The following is an 11,750-nucleotide window of genomic DNA, read 5'->3' on the forward strand; positions in this document are numbered from 1 at the left end:
TGATCTGTTAATGTCCATTTAAAAAATATACAAATATTCTGTGGTGCTTTAAGGTCAGTTTATGTTCAGATAAAATGGGACTTTGAAAACCAAGAGCTTAGAACTGTACAGGAGTGATTTATCTGTGTCTCTGCTTGTCAAGAGCTTAGAACTGTACAGGAGTGATTTATCTGTGTCTCTGCTTGTCTATATTTATTTTTCAAGGTTCGTATTGATCTGTTTATGACGGTGAATGGGCCAGATAGGTGGGGCTTAAAGAATGATAGTCCTATAGGGATCACCTTGACTGATGGAAAACCAAGCAAGCCTGCCTGGCCATTCTGAGAGGAGGGGCCAAGGCTACCATGGGCTGTTCTCAGCCCCAAACCAAGCAGCCATGTTGTTACTTCTTGAAATCGGTCCCTCTCAGGCCCTTGTTCTCTACTCCCATCACATTGCTTTGGTTCTGGCTGCCTGTGCTTGCCTCACCTCCCCTGCTGAGAAAATTTTAATAATCAGATGATCTGTAGTGACCCCTTTTCAGGAGCCTTTCAACCATATTGACTAACACTGATTAGAAATAGGAGTCACCTTGACTTTCCAAATATATCAAAAGGCAGCATTGGGAGAGGCCAAAGATAGGAGCTATCAGGTACAAGAAGTGGGAAAATATTTAACAATTTCTGATCAATAAAAGAGGCTAAGAATTTCAGAATTGATTTGTGCAGAGGGAGTTAAAGAGTACTCATAGGTAAAATAAAATGCTTTTAGAAAACATTTCTGCATCAAAATAGTTTTAAATGACCTTTTGCTTTAAAAGTGGAATAATTAAATGAGGTGATTATTTAAACTGAAATAGGTAATTATAATTTAATGTCATATATAGTAAGCTAATAATTTAATCAGGAGCAGACATGAGTAACATTTAAAGTTCTTTCTCCCTTTTTTCTTTGATCTGCTACCTATTAACCCTTTCTACTTAGTAACCAACAGAAGAGAGAAAAAAACAAAGTAAGAAAAAAACGCTTGTGTAAAGCAAAATATAGCAGGAACTTTTAAGATTAAACCTTGTTCTTTCTGAGTCCTTCCCTTTGAGCACTTGAGATCTGCCTGTGATCATTATCATACATTATTAGCAAGGAATTCAGGTATTCATTTATATTCCTCTCTCATCCACAACGGTAATTAAGTGAGAGATACTTGTCTCATATTTTATAGATCTATAGAGATTTCAAGGTTACTGTTAAGACTGCATCATTGACAGAGAATTTGATAACAATAGAAACTGAGAAAAGCTAGGGAGTAATTGCTTAAGGACATGTTCTCGTTTTCTAGCTCTTCCTGCTCTCAGCAACTAAATTGAGTTTATCCAAACTCACAGAGAAAGTCTACTTTTCCAGCCTATTGCTGCTCATTTGTAACATGAGATGTTCTGGGGGCAATTAATATATCTTTGAAGCACATGGCAAGATGTTTTTGGCCTTTCTCCACCTCCTCTCCAATAGTGGAGTATAGCCTATCTTCAAGGATCCTGACTAAGACTGCTGATCATGCCCTCTTCCCAACAAGGGAAGGCATTGCCTGCAAAGAGAATCCCCATGGGCTCGCAAATGGCACCCACAGGAGTGGGTTCTATCTATCTGTCATCTCCTGTGGGTTAATTTTAAACTATTGTCCTTTTCTATGCAAAGTCTTAGTAACCTGAGGAATGTTTAGCATGTGAGTCAAGGATTAACAGATTTCTAATTTACAAAACTGTATTCTGGTTTCTGTCAGAACCATAAAGGAGGGGAGGAACAGGAAGCATCAAGCCGTTTTAAGTTTCCTTCCCTTTTAGCCAGAGCCAGCGGCACACCAGCCTCTTGTTCCCTGGCTGCAGGACGACAATTATGCAGAGAGGCTCTGGGAGAGAAGCTGCTTCTGTGTGTGCAGCACTAATCACTCCAGCCTGCAGTGGCGTGACTCACTGGGTGGGGGTTGGGGGGGGAAGGGGGGGGAGGGAGGGGTTTACATCTTTGTTTAAGGTCCTGCATGGAAAAGAATGAACTTCTCTTTCAATCCTGGGTCCCTAAACCATGCTACCTTAAGAAGAGAGTGTTCTTTTGTGCTTTGTTTAATCCCCTGGGCACTCAAGTAGTTGGAGAAGTGGACCTGTTTCTGCGTTCCTCAACCAAGCCTGTTGGAGAGCATCAGCTTAAGTTATTTCAATGAAAGTAAAAGGGGGAGTGCATGATTCATGGAAAAGCACCCAGAAGCAAAGAATGCTGATGTGTCTGCTTTCCTGATCCACATTTAAAGCATATTTTTTTTACCGTTGTCAGGGGTAGGCCAACAGCAGAGAAGACTCGCAGCTTTAGAAATGCCCTTGAATGAAGTGTGGAGTTGAGTTAAAGTTTCCAGAGGCCTGGTGATAATGGAGCCTGCATGCTGGGCAGGCTGTAACTAAATTCTCAAGGTTGCTTTCTCTTCCAGACCCCTTTGGTCCCTTACTGTCCTTTTCATCTCTCCATTTCTTTGTCTGGGTACTAATAAAGATCACTGAAAATGCTTTCCCAGTGGTTTTAAAAATGTAGGAACTGATAAACATCTATTAGGCAGGATGCTGGGGGGATAGCAGTGCTTTGGATTTGTGTTCTGGAGAGATAATGGTTACAATGTTTTTTTATCCTGTTGATTTTGAAACTATGTATGTATTTTTTTTTTTTACCTCTGTAAGACTAATGTGTGATACGCAAAGCAGCGTAAGCAACCTTTTGATTACCAACTACTTTGGTTCCTGAATGTTAGTGTTAATTTCTAGTCACAATAGGGCAGCTAGCTAGTTTAAGGATGTTATGCTCATGGGACACACTGGAGGAAACTCTAACTATATCTTGTTTTTGTTTGTGTGTTTGATTTCCTGAGTTGCTCTGTCTTAGAGATAAGTTATCATTAATTATCTAGAGCTTTCCCCTACACCGTAACCAGTTACTGGTCATGAAACTGTTGCTTCTTCTTTCTTCATAGACTTCCAGCTCCTTTTATGTTTCCTTCACCTGAGTTCTCTGTGCCTTTATTGCTTCATGCGCACAACTTCTTTCAACCTAAGAAGTGGCTCTTCAAGACAGCATCCATCCTCACTTGTTTCCAACCTAATGTTCTTCACAAATTCCTACAACACACAGGCTATTTGTAAAGCATTGACCAGTTGGTATTCCTGAAATAGTACTCTCAAACATCGTCCTACAACTCAAACATTTTTTTTAAGTTTATTTATTTATTTTCAGAGAGAGAGAGCAGGAGAAGACAGAGAGAAAATTCCAATTCATGACCTGAGCCGAGACCAAGAGTCAGACATTTAACTAACTAAGGCACCCAGGCACCCCTCAAACATTTTGATGCGTCCCTATTGCTCCCAGGAGGAACTCCTAACTGTTTCATGTAATTATCAAGGCCTTATAACCACATCCATCTATTCCCGGGAGAATAAACTCCCAATTCCCCAGACTGTCCCACTCTTTCTTCCTAAACATATATCCTGTGCCAGGCCTTTGCTTTTTTTTCATTATGCTATGACACTCTCTCTCTCTGCTGTCTGTTCAAACTTTGTACTTCCTTCTAGACATTGCTGGGTCTTATTTCTTCATCAAGCCTTCTTTATTGACCCAAGCCTTCTGTGTAACCTGTATATTTCTTAAATGCTGCCACCTGACTGCCTTATCTTCCTAGCCATCTTGAAGTGCTTTATACACATTTAGGGGTGCCTGGGTGGCTCAGTCAGTTAAGCATCCAACTCTTGATTTCAGCTCAGGTCATGATCTCACTCACAGTTCGTGGGTTTGAGCCTACTTCAGGCTCTGTGCTGATATCATGAACCCTACTCGGGATTCTCTCTCTCTGCCCCTCCCCTGCTTGTGCTCTCTTTCTCTCAAAATAATAAATAAGTGAATATTTTTTTAAAGTGCTTTATACACATTAGTGGTAAAAGATAGATGATAAATAGATGATAGAGATAGAGATAGATGGAGATAGAGCTACACATAGACGTAGACATAGACATAGATTTGTTTACTTCTTCCCAGAGTAAAGAATGGCAATAGGCCTATTCAATTAAGGATTCAAGGTTTCTTGCAAATTGGTGAAGTACAGTATTATTATGTATCTTTTCCTATAGGTCCATAAGCAATAATGAATTAAAATAGGCTGTCTTTGTCATGGTTATGAATAAAACCAACATTTTCTTTGAAGTTTATTGTATGTTGTATATATTGTAATCTCATTTATGGAAATTGATTTGTCCAAGAGAATGCTGCTATCTAAATCTGTATAATTTTAAATGGTGCTATGAATGAGTTAGCTCATTAATTCATAATATCAAAATTTTATGGAGCATGTACCAAGTTATTCTGGAGTTGAGTAGGCAAAAAGGTTGCCTTGAATCTATGAGTTCACATACTCCTTGGAGATAAAGGAACATAAATAATTACTCTGTGATAAGCACTACAACAAATCATACATAAAGGCTGAGGAGTTCATGAACAAAAGACTGACCATGGTCTTATCTGGAATGGCAATGATTCATCTGCACTATATAAAATCAGATTTAATAATCTAGATAGAAATCAGATTGAGACATTTCCTCCATATCATCCTAAGAGAGTGGTCAGTATGCCTATGGGAAAAAAAAAATGACTACATTGAATTAATGTAACATAGTGTAAAAGGAAGACTTTTAGAATGGTACAGACCTGTGTTTGTATCCCTAGACCTGCCACTTTTTAGATGTGTGTCCTCAGGTCACCTAGCATCTCTGAATCAGTTTGTAGAAGGGAAGTCTCCTTGCAGAATACGTGTGAGTGGTCAAATAAGAAAATACATGTAAATTGCATGTCTTGGTCTACTGGTGTGAGATCTAGGCCACTGGGCCACTATGCTGACATTATTACACTTCTTAGGTTTTCTAAGACTTTCTTTTTCCCCTTCCTTCTCCACTCTGACTACAAAAAGAGTCATGATTCTATGGGACACCTGGGTGGCTCAGTTGGTTAATCATTCGACTTCAGCTTAGGTCATGATCTCAGGATTTGTGAGTTCGAGCCACACATCAGGCTCTATGCTGACAGCTCAGAGCCTGGAACCTGCTTTGGATTCTGTGTCTCCCTATCTCTCTGTCCCTCCCCTGCTAACACTCTGTCTCTGTCTGTCTCTCAAAAATGAATAAACGTTAAAAAATTAAAAAAAAAAATTGTACCAAACATTCACTGGTTATTATAGACTCAGACCTCCTTGGATTACAAGTTTACTATCCATATAAGATTTTTTGGTTACTTAGAAAGTGTTGGCGACAGACTGAAGTAAACTTTGGCTCTTTGTTTCCTAGTTCTGGACTAAATTGGATGTCTTTTATTTTGATTGTGTATAAATGCTTAGCTCACTAATTCATAATATCAAAATTTTATGGAGCATGTACCAAGTGATTCTGGAGTTGAGTAGGCAGAGTTGTGTGTCCCCTCTAAATTCCTGTGTTGAAAACCAAATGGTATTAGGAAGTAATTTGGTTGTGAGAGTGGCACTCTTATGAATAGGATCAGTGCCTTGCTTGGTAAAAGGGCTCCAGAGAGCTCTTTTGCTCCTTCCTATGCTGTCACTTGAGAATGCAACCAGAAATGGATAGTTTGCAACCCAGAAGAGGGCTGTCCCCAGAACCCAACTGTACTGGTCTGATCTCAGACTTCCAGCCTCCAGAACTGTGAGAAATAAATTTCGGTTGTGTAAAAACTACTCAGACAGTGTATAAGCTACTGACTATTCTGTAACAGCAGCCTGACTGCACTAAGACACACAGACAACTCTCTTGTTTATGTCCCTGGAACTTAATACCAAAGTGGGTAAGGATGGAGGGCTCCATAAATGTCTGTGAAATTAATGTGTGCATTAAAACAAAACACTTGCTCAGTGATGGAAATGAGTGAATAATTCCAATGTAAAATGACATTCATCAGTAATTCTCAGGCTGTGGCACTGATATCTATAAAATCCTGAAAACAAAACAAAACAAAAAAGTTGTGGTGTGCTGATGAAAAGCCAGAAATTAAACAACTTTTCAGTTATTACTCAAATTCCCTGCTGTCAGTGATTTTTTCCGATTTCCACCCTTTTCTTCCTAGAGATAATTAAGCCATATAGAGAATTTGCTTTTACTTATCCTTCTGCTTACTGCAATCCTGCTGCAGAATAAGTCTTGGTATCAGCAGGTTTATAACAATTTTCATTTAAAAGTGAACATTCAACCATGATATATAGACAAATCAAAATAAAAGTCATTCAATTTAGTCCAGAACTGAGAAACAAAGACAGCCAAAGTTTACCTCAGTCTGTTGCCAATACCTTCTAAGTAATCAAAAAAATCTCACATGGATAGAAAACTTGTAATCCAAGGAGGTCCAAATCTATAATAACCAGTGAATGTTTGGTAGAATATTGAGTCTTTTTGTACTCAGAGTGGAGAAGGAAGGGAAAAAAGAAAGGTTTACAGAATAAGTTTCCCTAGGCTGACTCATGATGGCAAAATCTACCTTCCGTAAGGATGCCTGAAGATATGATAAGTTATATTGCATTTAGGAAACAGCTAATAGTCCAGCATGTTGTTCGTGAGCAAGCAGTAGAAATTAAGGTGGATATGGCCAGTGTCTGTCACACAGTGGGTGCTACCTAAACATTTGTTGATTGAATGGTGGATAAAGAAGCAGAGTTCAGATTGTGGAGACTTGGTATTTCATGGAAAAGAGTTTGGTTGGCCAATGGGCACCAAGGGAAGACATAAAGCAAAGAAATGTCATGATCCAATTTAAATGTTATGAAGATCATCATGGCAGCACTTGCCTGAAATGAGTACACTGCTCTTCGAACTCAATTAAGAAATATTACTAGGAATTTACCCAAGGGATACAGGAGTACTGATGCATAGGGGCACTTGTACCCCAATGTTTATAGCAGCACTCTCAACAATAGCCAAATTATGGAAAGAGCCTAAATGTCCATCAACTGATGAATGGATAAAGAAATTGTGGTTTATATACACAATGGAGTACTACATGGCAATGAGAAATAACGAAATATGGCCCTTTGTAGCAACGTGGATGGAACTGGAGAGTGTGATGCTAAGTGAAATAAGCCATACAGAGAAAGACAGATACCATATGTTTTCACTCTTATGTGGATCCTGAGAAACTTAACAGAAACCCATGGGGGAGGGGAAGGAAAAAAAAAAAGAGGTTAGAGTGGGAGAGAGCCAAAGCATAAGAGACTGTTAAAAACTGAGAACAAACTGAGGGCTGATGGGGGGTGGGAGGGAGAGGAGGGTAGGTGATGGGTATTGAGGAGGGCACCTTTTGGGATGAGCACTGGGTGTTGTGTGGAAACCAATTTGACAATAAATTTAATATATTGAAAAAAAAAAGAAATATTAAAGATCTGGCCTAAAGCAGTGGCAGTGAGTTTGGAAGGGACCCATGTGGTGATTCAATTGGTATCAGGAAGGAAGGAGGAATCTAGGTTGACTCTCAGATGGAACTTCAAATGTTTGGGGGGATAACTGGAACTGATAACCAAAATCAGGATTATAGGAAATAGAGCAGGTTTTCAAGAAAAGGTGACTTTGTTTAAGAAATTCTGAGTTTGGGGATGTTTTGAGATACCCATGTTGAGGTATCTCATGGGCACTTAGAAATCCAATGCTAAGGGTCACAAGAGCAGCCCAAATTGAGATACAAATAAATCTGGGAATAATTGGTAGACAGTGAGATTAAATGTCAAACAAAGAAGTTGTGTCAAATAGAGAAAAATAGGGCTGAGGACAGAACCCAGAGGACAAATAGATTTATGATAAGTGTGTAGCAAGTAGCATAGTCAAGAAGGAGATTGATAAGAGTATTCTGGAAGGCAAGAGTTATGTAACACATGAGAAGAATAAGAGAAGAGTGGCATTGACCATTTTAAAGGAAGTGAGGCATAAAGTAATATAAAAAATAAATCTGGCTTTCAGTACTTTGGCAACTAGAAAGTCGTTGGTGACTATATAAAAAGCTCTTTTAGTAGAATGACAATGTCAGAGTCCAAATTGCAATAGGTTGGCAAAAAGATAGAAAGTGATGAAATGGAGCCAGAGTTACAACTTAACTGGGAATCAAGGAGCAAAAATAATAAATTATTTCAAGGTACAGAAGGTCCAAGAAGGTTTGGCCTTGTGTTTGCTTATTCATTTTTAAGATGAGTGGAATTTGAATATATTTACCTTATCACACTCAGTAACTTCACAAGCTGCCTCTAGATAAAGAGTATATATATCACATAAAGGAGGAACCTCACACATCCTGAAGGAGATTTAGATATCTCTCTCCCTCTCTCTCTCTGTCTCTCTTTCTCTCCCTCTCCTCTCTCTCTTTCTCTCTCCAGTTGGAACAGCTTCTCACAGGTGTAATAAAATCACCTGTGTAATTTACTTTCTCAGTCCAGTGAAAAGTCACCTCCTTGGTGATCCTTCATGACACCATCAATGTATTTCCAAGAGAAGTACACATGATGTACCTTTATCACCCAGAAATTCCAGGGATGGTTTTGTCAGGGACTGTAAAACCTTCTTAGGAATTTAAATGAACATAGCTAGAACTGTTTGCATGACTCAAAAAACAAGGTATATTCCTGTTAATCATCTACTAGTCAATGTGTCCTTTTCCCTGTGCTGCTAGTTGGAGATAGTCTTGTGACCTTTGTGCTGTCTTGTTAATCTTAAAATTTGAAGTTTCGCTGTTTCTTCACTAAAAGTCTTAAACAAAACAGCTTAAAAAATGTTCTCTAACTTTCCACACAAAACAACATGCTCATAGACAACATTGATTTACATCTACAATTGTAAGACAGATGTTTGGGACATTCTATTTTCAATGCCACAAGATGGGAAGCATATGTCTATTATAACCATTTCTTAATTCTTTGCAACACCAGATTTACAGCAGAAAACGATTGTTTTTCCACAGAAATCTCTGAGTATATGTATCTATCATTTATATGCTTTAACTTTTTTGCATATTATATTGCTAAATAGTCTTAGATCTCTACATAGAGGAAATAATTTCCTTGGACAGAACGCACAAGATGTTCAGAGTTTTCCCCTCCATTTTTTTTTCCTGACCTTCTTCAAAATTTGCATTTTTCTCAGCAGAAATCACTCCTCCTCGTGTGATGACAGAAATTTAGGTCAGAAAGCTGGTAAATAGCAAGATTTTTCCTCAATAACTCATTTTTCATCTATTATACACACAGTGCAGTATTGTGTAATAGATACAGAATGGCTCTGAAATCCAACAGCCTTGAAGAAATCTTGGTTCCATAATTTTTTACTAGCTATGTAACATTCAGCAAATCACTTAACCTTTCTGTGCTCCAGTCCTTTCCTTGGTAAAATAGTGGTGCCCACCTCAGAGTGCTGTGAGCTTTTTAAATGAGAGAAATACTGGTAAACCACTTGTACCCATGCCTGGAATACATAAGTACATCTTAGCTGTTAGAACTCTCTATGGCACAGAAAAGGTACTCTATTTTATTCATTTTTAGAATTTACTAATATTTTAAATTACTAGAAAATGAAGACATATGATAATTGTGATTAAATAAAGAAGAAGAAGACTAGTATTTGGGAATGAGCGAAGGTTTAAGGCTGAATAAATCTGAATATGGACTTTCATTCTGACACTTGGTGTTGTGTAACTAACCTTGGGCTATTTGTTTAATCCCCAATTTCCTCATGTATAAAATAGTTACCTTACATATTTATTATTAAAATAAGAGAATATATGTCAAAGACTTAGTATGTAATAAGTACTAAATAAATGGAAAGATGTTAGGGCTTTTGGCATTAAGTTTCTTGCTATACTTCTTAAGTATATGCTTACCACAAATGCAAGGCTGTATGTATAAAAAAAAAGAGAGAGAGAAAGAGAGAGGGAAAGGGAGGGAGAAAGAGAAAAAGAACAGAAGGAAAGGAAGGAAGGAAGGAAGGAAGGAAGGAAGGAAGGAAGGAAGGAAAGGAACGGAAAGGAGGAAGGAAGGAAGGAAAGAAGGAAGGAAACAAAGAGAGAAAGAAAGAAAGAAAGAAAGAAAGAAAGAAAGAAAGAAAGAAGAAAGAAAGAGAAAGAGAGAATAGCTATAAAGCAAAGCTTACTGCTTTATCTCGTTCCTAAGTTGTTAGGGGAAAAATAAATCCTGAAAATTTTAAGAAGAGAGTGTTGACTGTTTTTTATTACTGTATGAAACAAAATATTGGAAGTTTGGTTCTCATTTGTAGCACACATAGATGTTGAATTGTAACATCTTTAGTAGATTTTCTGCTGGATTTAGAGAGAAACTTTAGATAATATATTTATCAATTTAAACAATGAGTGAAAAACTACAGATGCATAAGATGTATTCCCAGATGTCAACATTGTTATTTTTAAAACTGAACTTTTAGTGCCTTTAAAAGGCTATTTTCTGAATTTTGGCAGAATAAAATCCAAACTTCCCAGCCAAATAAGCATCAAAGAACTCCACAGAAAAAGAGTCAGTATTCTCCGTTCATAACCAATCTCATAGCCAGTCTTCAAACTTTGTTATTAAAATGCTAAAATACCTTCAAAATCATTATTATCACTTCATGAGCTAGAATTCACAATGATGTAAGTAACAGAAAACTCAGCTAACAGTGATTAAACATGCATTTTTCTCACATTAAAAAAATCATAAAGAAGATGCTTCTGTTATTGGGTCAGTGGTTCAATGATTTCATCCCTCTTGTCTCTGAATCTTTCAACCTTTCCCTCATGAATGATTATCTAATGATCAAAAGATGACTCTTAGATTAGTAAAGAGCATGTCCAAGTTCATGATAGGAAAAAGGAGTGATTGGCAATTCCAGCTGTCTTCCTCTTTCATCAAACAACAGCAGCAACAACAACAAAAATAAAAACAACAAAGCCTTCCTAGAGACTCTAGAAGCCTTCTTAAAAAGTGGGAGAGGCATTTAATTTTCCATCCCCTAAAATGGAAATGACAAGAGAAAGTGGGGGTATGAATGTCTGTTGAGTTATCAAACAATGTTTGACACAGCATTGAGAAGCTGCTTGTTTGAAAGCCCGCGGTCGACTAGATAGAACCGTTACCTACATTAATTTTCCTGCCCTTAGAAGATGCCATTTTCTAATTTTGCTTTCAATGTATTTGAATTTTAATATTAGTTCAGTCAACCTTTTTTCCTAAAAGGAAATTAGTTCCATTAATGCTAGATCTGATATCAGGTGTTGAATAGTTTGGTTTGTTGTTGTGTTATTGTTTCTAGCAGGGCTGAAAATATTCTCTTCGGTAGCAGTGTTTATTGCTTGGCATGTGATGGTTTTGCACTGCTGAATCCATACATAAATTATTTTACAGATAGGGAGGTAAAACATGTGTTCTATTGTCAAATTCTTAACCTAATGTTTTCAAAATAATTCTCCAAGTATTCTGGAGTCTCACATAATTTCAACATGCAACACTAATTTTTCTTTCCCTTTTATGAAATCATTAGACCATTAAAACTATTTAGTGATATTCATCCCATCTGGGAACATTGGAGTGACATTTGCTTTGGCTTTTCCTACATTTTTTTTTCATAGGTTGATTATTTTTGCCAAGCTACCACCTTATATTAATATATTTTACAGGCATTGTTTTTCTTTCTCTTTCTCTTTCTCTTTCTCTTTCTCTTTCTCTTTCTCTTT

At 37.5% G+C, this 11,750-nt stretch overlaps 1 protein-coding gene across 3 annotated transcripts in view; it reads left to right on the forward strand.

The window, feature by feature from the left end:
* Window positions 1–11,750, forward strand: part of ARHGAP24 (Rho GTPase activating protein 24) — a 516,123-nt gene that overhangs the window by 448,959 nt on the left and 55,414 nt on the right. The window lies entirely within an intron of this gene.

Source organism: Panthera uncia, chromosome B1 (assembly GCF_023721935.1).
Source record: "Panthera uncia isolate 11264 chromosome B1, Puncia_PCG_1.0, whole genome shotgun sequence".
Classification (NCBI taxonomy): domain Eukaryota; kingdom Metazoa; phylum Chordata; class Mammalia; order Carnivora; family Felidae; genus Panthera; species Panthera uncia.